Genomic DNA, 13868 nt, shown 5'->3' with positions numbered 1-13868 from the left:
ACCTTTTCGTTTGAAAATAACGTTTAAAGTTGATTTTTCTCATCAACTTTGAGTTCTCATTTCCGTCGGGTAAATAATTATCAAAAACATGTGGATAAAAAAACCATTTATTATATATACATACAAATATATATTTATTTATGTATTTGTACATGACGTCATAGCAAAGCCCAACAAAAAAATCAAACAATTAACTGAATGATTACTCTCTTGCGCATGGAAATAGCAGCTTGGTATTAGTTCATTAAATGTGGTACTACTTCACTCCAATTTGAGCGATAGGATGTTATTCTATGAAGATACTGAATTGCAAAACAAGAAAAAAAAACCTTTTAAAAATACATTTATTAAAATATGGATATATATAGTGTACATAAGTTAAAAGGGGGAAATATTGGCACACATTCAGGATTTACATACTTTTTCTTTCAATACTCAAATTAAATGAGATTTTATTTTTTTGTAGAGTTCTTTTTTTTCCTTTTTTGTAGTATGTATGTAGACCAATTTAAAAATGGCTGTAATTGTAAATAACGCCTTCTGACATGGTTTAATTACTCACATATATATAAGCCATATCTTTTTGGCCCACGATCTTTTATTTTTTACTTTGATATTTTTAACGATATATTCTATAATTACAAATGTTATTAATGAGCATCTAACATACATCAATTATATTTATATATGTACATATGTATGGTTGAACTTACGTCATTTTCTTTGGTCTGTTCCTTATTTTGTTAAATGTGTATTAAGGATGCAATTATCGTACATCATATTTTGAGTGAGAACTAATGATTACTTATTTTTTTGTAAGTGTGGATGCAATTACATATACATATATAATTATTCAAGTCATACAATTATCCATTAAGAAATTATGAAAATAATTATTAGGTAAGAAATCTGTCAATCAAAAGGGATGCATTTGTCAAATGCACAATAATTGATGGGTTTGTAAGGTGTTTTATATGAAATAATAAACAAGACTTATTAATTTTCTAACTACTACAAACCTGATTCTTAGAACAATAAATACTACATTTCTAAGGATCCACGAAAAAATTGTTTTAGCCAACTATACAAGTTGCAAACTCGAAAGGAAGTATAAAAAGTACTTCTAATGAGAATACTGCACTAACTGAATATTCCATGCAATAATTTCTGACTTTTCTCTTGAAATAAGTAATTCATAAATATTTTATTACACATTCATTATACAGTTCAAATGCCTACAGATACATTACTTGTACATACACACGAGTAAAAATGTTTAATTTCAATCTATGTTGTTAATTAAAAAGCGTAATGAGACATAAAAATTGTAACTTGTACAACCTTCTTAAAACAAATTATAACTTGTACACAACATGGACTTATATGTTGAGTAATTCCATGACAAATATTCACAAGGATAAGAATTTGACTGAAATTTAATAAGCGGTATTTCTCGTTTTTACAGAAATTTAAGTCAAATTCCTTCTCGTGAAAATTTCTCATGAAAGGACTCTTACATAGAAATTCATAAATTAACCAACTAATAGCTAACAAATTTAATAATTTGATTGAATAACTTCAGAGAAAAATATGAGTCAACCAATACAAATCTTCCAGATGTCAAATTATAGATATTAACTCAATTTTAAATATTAACAACTAAGACTTTAGAGTAATTTTTTTATTGAAGCATGAGGTATGTGAAAAAACCATAATAAGCATGTTAGAACATTGCAACAATTTTTTTTAATTCATGAGGTTCCTAAAGATATTTTTGTATAATATTTTTGTAAATAAATCTGCAATATATCCTTATATGCTAGTTTGAGGATTTTAAAATTATTATGTATATATTTGGTTATATTGCTTTAGAGATAGTATATTTTAATGTACAGAGATACTTGTGTTGAAACTTGGTGAAAGACCAATTTTTTTTTTTTTTTGGATTCGGTTTTAGGTGATATTTTATAGACCGATTTGGACCAATTATAGTTCAGACCACAATATTAGACCGTAGACCTAAATATAATTGTTTTTCAATCGTGGATCGATTTTTTTTATGGTTCCAAACTATGTCCCTATTGTTTCGATATCCCATTTTATGGGTTGTACACGTATGATGAATCCAGAACATTTAACTTCATATAGCTGGTCGATGTTCCCAATTTGAATACACATGACGTCATTAGAAATCTGTCTATAGAATATGTTAAGACCGAATTTTTCATAGAACGAATCAGGAGAAACCTTGATAAAAAGACCAAAGTATTTTGTTCTACTTAAAATCATAAGAGTCTCAGATTGTTCTAGAATTCTTATGCAAACACTAATACATACATACGTACAATTCACTATACTTTCACTTTTAGAAAGACAATAGAGCAAACCATTTCTTCTTTTTTATTATCTTTTTAAAACTATTAACTCGCGTTACTGATTAAAACTCTATTAATAGTAAAATTAAAAATCCCAGAATAGCCAGAATGAAAAATGCAGCATTGTTCTTAAAAGTGCATTTCTTTCTTTTCATTTTCAATACATATGATTGTACATGACGGTCATGACTATGTAGAAGGATGACATTTAAATAAAACTGTACATCAATAAATAAAATATGTATACATGTATATTGTACAATAAATAAGTATGAGAATGCCGTTGACTATCGTAGGTATGTACACGTAATTGGAAAATTTATTTTTACATACATATACCAGAGAAAATAATTCATTTGGGCTCAATGACATTAAAAGTATAATGAATAAATGATGACAATCATTAAAAATCATGGAGTAGGAAGTTTAGGTGGTCTTTGACTAACAATAAGAAGCAATCTTTTCATTTTTAAATTATACTTTTGACCAAGATGTGGATATCTCAACTTTTGTCAAAACTGTATTTATATTAATATAGTTGCGAAAATATGGCATTTGACAATTACAATACTGGCAACCTGAACATTTTTTTTAAAGTTTTCTAAAGCTACCATGATTATCCTTATATTCTTGAAAAGAGAACAGAGAAAGAGATGTATAGTGTAAATACTAGTGCATGAAAGACGAAGAATAACATTGAAAATTTGTAGTGGAGTTATAAATTTAAGTCCTTGTTGAACTCGGAGTAGAATTGGGGATCGCCTAAATGTTCTTTCTGTATAAAGAGTGGGATTTGCGTTTCTTTCTTCATCTCAAAGCTAATTGCAGCAAATGCAATGACACGTAATGACAACTAAAGTAAATTTATAGGATGACCACGTTTATTTTGGTTATTTTTTTTTTAACATACCACCGCCTCATATTTTCTAAACTAATCCATTATTGGGTTAATATTTCTTCTCATTAACTTTGGCAACAAAAAGGAAGAAAAATTATCTTATTATGCTTAATTATTGAGCACTTCTTAGGTCTCATAAATGATTAAAAACAAGATGTACAATATTATTTATTAATTAAACAAATCCTAAAAGCATAAAAAATACAATTTTGGACTCATAACATCATATTTGGGACCGTACAAAAGGCCAATTGCGACTTAAAAATATTTTTTTAATAATTAAAATCCATACCAAAAAATTGTTCAAGAGGCCTCAAAATTTACTTAATGTCAGTATTTTGACTACCCTTGGGAGAAAAGGAGTTTGGTGGATTCAAAAAGGTTTACTGTAAATGGAACAGTCTAATGAACATACAAAAAAGGAGAAAAAAAATATGACCTTAATTATTAATAGTAATTGGATGTACAAATTTCCAGGTCGTAATTTCATGCCGAAATGAAAATATTTCAAAAAAGACAGATAAATACTTGCGCTAAATGGCTTGGACATATACATAATATGTTGAAATTACTTGATGCATCTTATTTTAAACAATGAACTAATTTTTGCACTATTGCGTTTCTTTTAATTTGGTTTTCTACATGCAGAAATCTTAATACCCGTATAAATAAATATTTTTCGTCTGTTTAGTCCATCAAAAAAAAAACCCATGGACTCTCATAGTAGATAAAAAATGTATAAAAATGGTACATAGGTCATTTTAAATCTTTAATAACACAAAAAATCACTATAATTACCTTTATTTTTTAGATGAGGAAAGTACAACTAAATGAGGTTAAAAGGACATAAATGTTTTGTATAATAATATCCATAATTAACATGGCTTATAGAAATATATCAACCAAAAAGCTATTTCAATTTTTTTTATTCCTATTCAACAACATGAAGGAAAATTAATGATATGGTCTTTGAAAGTATGTTTTTTTTAACACAAACCATTTGCAAAAATTGTTCATTGTCATCATCAAAAACCATTGGGCAATTATTAACGGGTTTGTACAATTGTAAAGACGTACATGAAGTCATTAATCAAAGACCACCAGCTTTATATGCATACTTCTTTCCTAGTGTCGTTACTAAAAATTAAATTATGGGAAATGATTTTATTTAATTACTAGCAGTAGTCGACGGCATTGCTTTGATTTATTAAGCGTCAATGAATAAAAATACTTCACTTTAATAATATAAAAGATAACTCTGCAAAATCATCCTTCTTTTAATTTTCGCTCTTAATAGGAATACTCACACGTAGATACTTAATACATAGATTTTCTCTCATCAAGAATGAAATAATAATGATATAAAAAATAAAATATTTTTTTGGGCTGTCAACAACAAAAAAACAACAAAACATGCACGCTATAAAATACTTAGGATTTATAGCTTAATATACATATTATTACTTTCCTAGTTTTTCTCTATAAAAAGCGCTGAGTTTGTTGTTAAAAATGAGTCCTTCCCAGAAATACAAACTTTTTTGTATAAATGTAGATGTTTTTGGTGAGTTTTTTTATGAATAGTTTAAAATGAAATAGTAAAACCACTTTTTACATTAATATTGCATTAATTATAATTATATTCCTACCCCTTAATTTTTACACTTTCAAAATAATAACTTAGCAAAAAGAACAGGTTATACGATTATAATTGAAAAAAAAAGTTTTTTCTTCTTTTAATTTCTTATGATTGCATTTAAGATTTGCTTAATTAGAAAATTTTTATATCTATATTCCTACAAATGTAATTTAAATTTGAATAGAAGCATTAAAATGCTTATAAATCATTTGTGAGTATAATAATTAATTATAGACACTTTGTGTCAGCAAAAAAGTTGTTTTTTATTGAATAAAATATATCTAGATTTTAAATTGGATAAGTTTAGACCATGAAACTATTCATAAGTAAATACTTCAAATTAAAAAGTTTGTATTTATTAAATAATATAATTTATCTACGTATTAAAAATTGCAATAAGAATTTTACTTTTTGTTTTTTTGTTTTTTTTTCGATTACCAAATAGCCACTTTTATGTACCAAGATACAAAGCATATTTCAATATCATGGCTTATAATGAAATATCTAGTAGTTGATGATTATTTCTGTAATTTTGGCATAAACAATTTTCAAAACCATTTCCCAATACATACTCCGTACGTTTAAAAATATTTTGTGCGTAAGAGTAATTCCATGTCAAATCAGCCCAATTTTTTTTACACCAAGGTCCTTAGATTTTCTTCATTTTTAGATATGCTTTACATTTTACCATTTTTTGATGTAAAACTCAAAAAAATACATTAGAACACCCATAAACGAAGGCATTACCTTCAAAAATCACTATTTCTGTTTCAGTGACCGTACCCTCCTCTACAGTACATATTTCAAAACCTCCAAATTTTTTTAATTTTTTAATGTTCCTTTAATTGGATAGATGGAGTTACACTGATTAAGTATAAGTAAACATTATAGTATTACAAAAGTATTTCTCCTGTGCTCGAATGTACATTGATTTCAAGAGAATAATATCTCTCGAGCGCGTTGTCACTGAACTATGGCATTTTTTTTCTTTTGTTCTTTCGACAAATTCATTTTTTATTTACTGAAAACTAACTAAATGGAAATTTTGGTGATTGGGAAATGTTTATTATATGCAAAATCAACAATTTTAGATCAAGAATAAAATCTATTCAAAACTTTCACTTCAAAAGAAAATCAAAGTAATTTCTACAACCTGTTTGCAGAAAAATAATCTGTTTGAAATTAATTTTGTTTGAAAGTATATATTTAAGTTGTAACATATGATAAAAGTCGTTTGTCATAACACTAAAGCTACAAACATTAAAACTTTGAACAAAATAAACTACATTTTTCAATGATTTTGTAATTATCTTTCTATGAGATTTTGAGATGGAGTAGCTACGTACAGATCCCTTTGTATCTGGAACATCGATGATTTTTAATATACACTGAAATGGTATGAAGCATACATTATCACGTTGAGGCCAACAATTTTTTTTGGATGGACGTTTAGGGTGTAAAAACTTGGCTTCAATGTCCATGTGTTCGTTGTTTTTCCTTAAAATCTAGCAGAGGCACCAGCACTTGTCGTACATGACGGCAGCATTAGTGGCAACAGTGATTATAATTGATACCGTCTGTTTCTATATTAAAAAGGAATCTACACATAGCTACTCTATCTCAAAGAAAGATATTACAAAATCGTCAAAAAATGTAGGTTATTTGGTTCAAAGTTTTAATGATTGTAACTTTAATGTTATAACAAACAACTTTTACCATATGTTACAACTTAAATATATAATTTGAACAAATTTAATTTCAAATACAGAAAATGTCTTCAAAAAGCTTGCAGAAATGAGTTTGATTTGATCTTTTGAATAGAAAAGTTTGTGTAGATCTTAACCTCATCTAAAATGATTAATTTTGCATTGAATAAATATTTCCCAAACACGAAAAATTTCCATATAATTAGTTTTGAGTATATAGAAAATAAATTTGTAAAAAAAATTTGGGTTGTTTAGAAATATGGACCGCAGAGGAGGGTGCCGTCACAGAAACATAAATAATGATTTGTGAAGGTAATGCCATCGTTTATAGATGTTTTAAAGTGTGTTTTTTTAGTTCTACATCAAAAAATGATCACACCTGGCCATTTTTAGTCTTTTTCTATGAGTACTTCTCCAATATTACATAAATTAGTTTTTTGAACCTTATGTATACCAGTCCATATTTGAAAATGGGGCCCTAAAGAAAACATCAATAACTCTGGAACCCTCTATCATAACTACTTCAAGTTTTGGCACTGGAGTTTTTAAAGTAAAACATATCTAAAAATGAAGTAAGTCTGAGAAGCTTGGTGAAAAACCTAGGCTGATTTGATATGGGTTAAGTTCTATAAAGTCGGTTGTCGAACTATACAAGAATACGGTCAAACTATTTTTTTTAAATCACAATCACATAACCAGAGCTATATCAAAGGTGGGGAACAATAATTTTGAGGAGGGGCTCGTGTTGCGATTAGGACTTTTTTTTTTGATTGACTAGCTTGACATGAAATTAATATTTCTTTAAAATTTTATATGTACTTTTTATATAACCCTAATTTTGAATATTTTTAGGAAACATAATTTTCTTAAAATTTGTATTATTGTTACACCCATCTGTAATAACATGTCCAGGACATTTAAAATTATACTAATATTAAACAGAATAATCTTAGATGTTGTTACAATCCTGTAGTTTGAGTATAATAAAATTAAAATTATGGTAATATTTAAAATTTTGTTCGAATAGGGGGGCACAAGCCCTTGGTGCCCCTATAGTTATGGCACTATATATCTATTGACAATAATTTGAACAAACATACGAATTAAATAATAATTAATTTAATCAATATCTATATTAATAAAGCAAAGTTTGTCTGAACGTTTGCCGTAAAATTGTTTTGAATGTACGCTTAATGTTTACTGCGTAACTACTTGACCTTGTGTAGCTAAAACTCAGTGTATCATATGAAAAGAAAAGGGAAGCAGATATAAATTTAGTTGTAAATAAAGTTTTTTTTTATTGGCAAGCTGAACATTTTTATATATTCTCAAGCTGTTATAATTTTTATTTTATTCTTGATTGACTAAGAAGAGTCATACTGAGAATATTTCAGAGTTACCTTCTATATGAATAAGTCAAAACTAAATTACAAAGGCAATGTGTGTCTGTCTGTGGACGTTTAATAACTCTGAGCCATGCCGGGTATTGTTTCTAGCATAACAATGATACATAGTTAATAAATATATTTTTAAACGTTTTTTTAAGTCTCAGTAAACCAAAACCGTTCTGACTCTAACCAGCTCATTATTTTATGACTTATTTTAAATGTGTAAGTAGTTTTATTAATATGAACCAATGTTAAATGTTACCATATGTTAAAGAATTATATAATGTCATTACAACTCCTTTCTAAGAAATTGAATTTATGTCCTTGAAAAGGAGAATAATTGATTTTTCTAAAACTTTAAAAAAACACGCAATACATGAATATTTATTTTTTAAATAATGGATAAAAATATAAAATAAATCAAAGGCCATATGAAAGTATTTTTATTTACAAAATAGAAAGTAACAATAAATAAGACTCTATGCTTAAAAAAATAAATTATCTTTCAAATGTGAAGTATACTTACATTAAGGTGATAAAAGTCTGGACTCTACTTTGATTATGCCTTGAAAGATTTGTAAGTGATATTTCTCAAATGTAAGTATGCATATATTTAAAAGAAAATTATTTAATTTTAATTCCAAGAATGTATTTTAGGAGGTCATAAATTTAAAACAAAAATATAATATAAATAATAATAATTTGTTTTTCAGTTAAGGAAATAAATCAATTTTTAGGTTAATATATTTAAATTCATATTAAGAATTTTTATATTTAACCAAATCTATCAAAGATATATTTAACTAGGGGAAATCGGAGGCTGTTTCAACACAAGACATTTTTAAACATCTCTATTTCTCAAACACCAAAACACCTCAGCCATCAAATTTACAACACAATCATAAAATTAATGGAGATTATTGTCAAAACATCAATAAATTTTCTCAACTAAAAAAACTGAGAGATAAACGTATTTCTTTTTAGGAAAATTATTTTTATAATAATGAAATCAGTTTTTCCTGTAAGTAATAGCATTTGAATATTAATCCTAATTTTGCCTTCAGTTGATATAATTGTATCAAAATGCAAAACTCACTCAATGTGGAATAATTTGATATTTTTAACGCTCAATATAAAGAAAACAGTTGCAGCATACAGAGCATTAGTCCGCGTAAGAAATACTTGGCGCATTTCCTGCTCAGCTATTAATTTTGTGAGCGCGCTCATTGATTCGGATTGACTCCGATGGCTAAATAAAAAGTTGACCATTTAACTAATTTATTTTATCTGACGTCTAAATTATAATATATCTTTACACCCAGAAATGCAAATTAAAATAATGTCATACGTCATACGTTAGCATACGAGTTTAAATCGTTCTTTGACGGAGTTATTCAGTCAACGGAATTATAAAAAAAATATCAATAAGAAAATTCTAAACTTGAATAGAATCTTGCTTTCCATCCCCAAATCTCAATCAGCACTTATCTTAATAAAAAAATTTATGTTATGTCTTCAAAATATTTCAATATCTTTGTTTCAACACTTTCACATAGCTTTAAATTTTAATTTACTACAGGCTTACTATGCCAAACTCTGTGTATTTAATTCTATATTGGTACAACATTTAATAAATTCAGAAAATAACAGCTGCAGTGTTTTGTCTTAAAATTTGGAAAATACAAATCAACCATCTCCGATAATTGAGTAATTAGTGTTGTAAATGTTCCGGTCTCCCGTAAGTTTAAAATAGACAAAAAATAGCGATAAAAAGTTGAAAATTGGATTAAAGCATTTGCACATCAAAAAACCACCAAAATATATTGATCAGTCCGTCCAGCTATTATTATGCTATAACTATGTAAAATGTAACTGTTTTTTTTTATTTAATAGACTTTCTTCTTTGATTTCTAGATGATTTTTCTTCACAACGAAATTACAAATTGATTCATTATCTTAATTTATTAAGTGTATCATAGATACTTTCTACGTATGCTCTGATCCTTAGATGACTACCAATATGTAAGCAGCCATTATCATAGATTGTTTTTATGCATTTCATTATTTATAGGAAGAGGGAAAACCTCATCATCCATGTTGATAAAGATCCTGCATCTTTGTTAAAGGTTGCACACACACACAAAAAAAGAATAATATCCTAATTAAAATATAAATTATTTAATCAAGCAAATTTAATTAGAGCCTGATTCGTTTAATACAAAAAGTATTAATTAAGTCATTGCACATATAAATAGCCAGGAAGACTGAAGACACTTGGGACATTATCATTAGGTTTAAATGTATTTCTGATAATCATGAGCCCCTTACGGTCCTGATGTCATCTTTTGGGCGCCTGTTGAGAGGTAGGCCTGCAGTATCCGTCATCCGAAGACTGAGGCCCTCAAAGTCACTTGCACCAAGTACTGGGGCGCCATGACAGAGGACTACATCTGCAGTGTGTTCCAGGCCTTCTGCTGCCGTCTGGATGTAATAGATAGTTTCTATAAACAATATGGAAATAATACTGTATAACGATGTAATAACATTTTTTCGGGTCTTACATATTATAAAACTGGTAATACATATAGTGATAGATTTTTGACAGATATTAAGAGTACGTAATGTCCATTTATTTGCTGGTCCCATTTTGACATTCGATTGTTCATTATTTTCCTTAATATTAACAGAAAAAGGGTTTAATTGCTATAAAACTTTGTTGTTAAGGCTCCCAATATAGTTGACATCAACAATGCTGACGTCAAAGGCAATTGCTTTAATTTTTTTTTAATAAGCTTGAAAAAATGTAAATTTTACTATCTAAAATACAATTTACATCTCTTCTCAAATTATCTATCTATCTATGCATATTAAAAGTCCTACTAAACCTAATCATCTGAATGAAGAACACATCATAGTGATAGTTTGGTGAATTAAGCATAAAATTTGTCTATTTCACCAAAGATAAGATTAAAAGAGTTAAGTTTCTTATGGGGGAACCGGTTTTAGTATACGAATATAAATGAGAACTAATTCTAATTGAGATATTTTAACTAAGACTCTTTTACATCCAAGGTTATTCTACTATTTTTTCTTAATTATGTATATACTTAGTAGCAGCAGAGAATAAAAATTGAACCCAATATACTTTTTATTTTGTCCAACTTGACATAACTTTCCATTTTTCTTTCTGTAAACTCATATCATATTATTTGTGAATAACAAAGGAACTTATCAATAAAATTGAAAATTATAGGCATTTTTGGACTCTGAAAAAAGAATCCAAAAATAAGCTGGGTAAATTTGATAAATTTGTAGAATGTTTTGAAGGAGAGCTGTCATGACGTTTCATTAAATTACCAGAGTAAGAAACGGGTAATTTAAGAGGCGATATATCTGCTGCAAGTATGTAAAAATAAAATAAATAGAAAAATTACAGCTAGATTTTTAGTCTTTTTAGTCAAAAGTTTAAGAGCAGATGGTCATATTTTACAATTTTGGAGCTGTCATGACGTTTCATTTGATTGCCTACAAGCTCATCAATCAAATAAGAACATAATCATTTCTATTCTGAGTCCAACAATGACTATCCAACAAATCCTCAAGTTTACTCTACGTACTTCAGGAACACACATGAGTATAAAGTGTGTATACTTAAATGTTCTTATCTCAAGAGTTAAAGAATAATCATGACAGCTTTAGAAAATTAATAATAAAGCTATTAATTTTCGATTCTGCATGAATCTGAAAGCTTTTATTTTATGTACAATAGATTGGCTTTTTTTGTGTACTTAAAAAATCAATGTGTGTTTTTTTTTTCAATTTCTCACCCTCTCAATAAGTGTTAATAGTGAAAATATACCCCTGTCCCAAAACTTGTAACTTTTGAGCGGCATTTAAAGTTGTCCCTTGGCTCTTAAACTTTTGACTAAAATTGTAAATTTTTCAATATTTGCTGACGGTTTTATTTTCAAAAACAAATGAAACAAAGAACAATTTAAAATTTTACCACTACCCTGAACAGAAGAGTGCAAAAAATGATGCCTTATATTGTAGATAAAGTACTTTGAATTACAATCAATATTAAACAATCTAACTGATGTAAGAATGGATTGAATATTGAATTAAAAAAATTACTGAACCAGTAAAGGTAGTAGCATAAAGTTTAATTATACCTACCGCAAATGTTGTTATAATAACTTTATGTTATTAAAAAAAAACTATAGATATCGAAATTTTGTCGACTAAATGTTTAGTATAGGGGAAAGCATTTCCAGGCGAGGACACCCATTAAATATTAATTAATGCCAAAAATATTTTGACCATAATAGTTTGATTATAAATGAAACAAAATGGAAGGGTGAGACTAAGGTACTCGAGGGAAATCGTAGACACTCAAAAGAAGGAGATCATCCTTTTTGTTTCTTATTCCGGGTGGGGTTAAAAATATCAAATACCATATATTCCTAATTTAAAAGTATTGGATTTAGAGGATATGAAACTTAATTTGACTACTTGGTATAATTGGCCAATCATTGCAATATATTTTTTTTTGTAACGGTGATGTGTTGTGTAAAAATCGATCAGCTCTGGATAAAAATACTCCAGCCTTTTCGTCCATGAAAATGTTAATCTTTACGAGAGACATACATTGAAACAAGTTGTGGATCAATGCCCTCAAATCACTATCCATCGGTATAACATAGGTATTATGTAGATAGGAGCATATTATTTCGTTCCCTTTTATTTATGTTGTAGTTGTTGATTTTTGTTCGCTCTTTCCCTCGAGTCCTTTAGGTGGGACAAGTTAAAGTAAAACATTTATTTTTAACGGCCACCCTAATGTACATATAACCAAGTATCAAAACCAAATCACATATCTATATGAAATATGTCCTTTTAACGACTTCAAACCAGTTTATGACATCGTTAATATTTTCGTATGCCACCAACAGGAAATTTTATGGTTGTTTATACAACATAAATATTATTAAAGCATTCATGAATAATATTCTTATTTTTTTATGCATTAGAAGATGTAAGCTACATATATACATGTATTTATATTAAAGCTTATGGTCCACTGACTTTAATTTTGGTTGTTGTTTAGATTTGAAAAGCTTGCATAAACATTTTATAGATAATTATATATTTATTACTAGATAGTCGATGCATTTATATATTTAGATAAGAGGGACTGAACAAGTTACTTTCATGGAAAGACTAAATCCAAGTTTCTCAAACTTTTTTCATAAGAACATTGTATATTTGGGAAACTTAATAAGGAATCACAAATTCCAACAAACAACATACGTATTAGGGATTCTGCGATACCAAAGTTTTGACATTTTGTTTGTTTCCGTTCTAGAAACAAAACAGACACCAAAGCCGTCCTAAATAACAATCTTTGCTAAATAGTGGTATTATAGATATCAGCTTGTGACGTCCTCATCAATTTGTCTTCGCCAATTAAAAAATAATATATATATATACTCCAATTAGACCAAAATCAAAAATAATGGCAAAATATTCACGTGAAATACAATTTAAAGTTTTACTAAACTAATTCAATGAGAAACTGAGATACTTTATATTACTGAAAATTGACATTTTAGAAGATGCTCTAAAATTTGGGACGTTCTCCAAGGACCAGTACTAAATACATGTACAGGATTGATTTTAAATCTCATTTTCTAAATGTTGTTAAAGGTTTTGTTTTTTCTGAAATCCAAAATATTTGTAACCACATAACTTTCACTTGGTTAATGAGTAGTCAGAATTATAATCCTTGTTCCTCATCGAATTTTTTTTAAAAGATTGGTCAAAATCGAAGTTTTTTGTTGTTTTTTTAACGAAGTTTTTGAGTTG

General features: G+C 27.8%; 1 protein-coding gene across 4 annotated transcripts in view; it reads right to left on the bottom strand.

Annotated features, from left to right (window-relative positions):
• LOC121117831 (transcription factor AP-2-epsilon) overlaps positions 1-13868 on the bottom strand; it is a 129225-nt gene that overhangs the window by 70079 nt on the left and 45278 nt on the right. The window lies entirely within an intron of this gene.

This window comes from Lepeophtheirus salmonis, chromosome 5 (genome assembly GCF_016086655.4).
Source record: "Lepeophtheirus salmonis chromosome 5, UVic_Lsal_1.4, whole genome shotgun sequence".
In the NCBI taxonomy this organism is placed as follows: Eukaryota; Metazoa; Arthropoda; class Copepoda; order Siphonostomatoida; family Caligidae; genus Lepeophtheirus; species Lepeophtheirus salmonis.
Note: the sequence above shows the minus strand (reverse complement) of the source record. Positions and strands in the feature narration are given on the sequence as shown.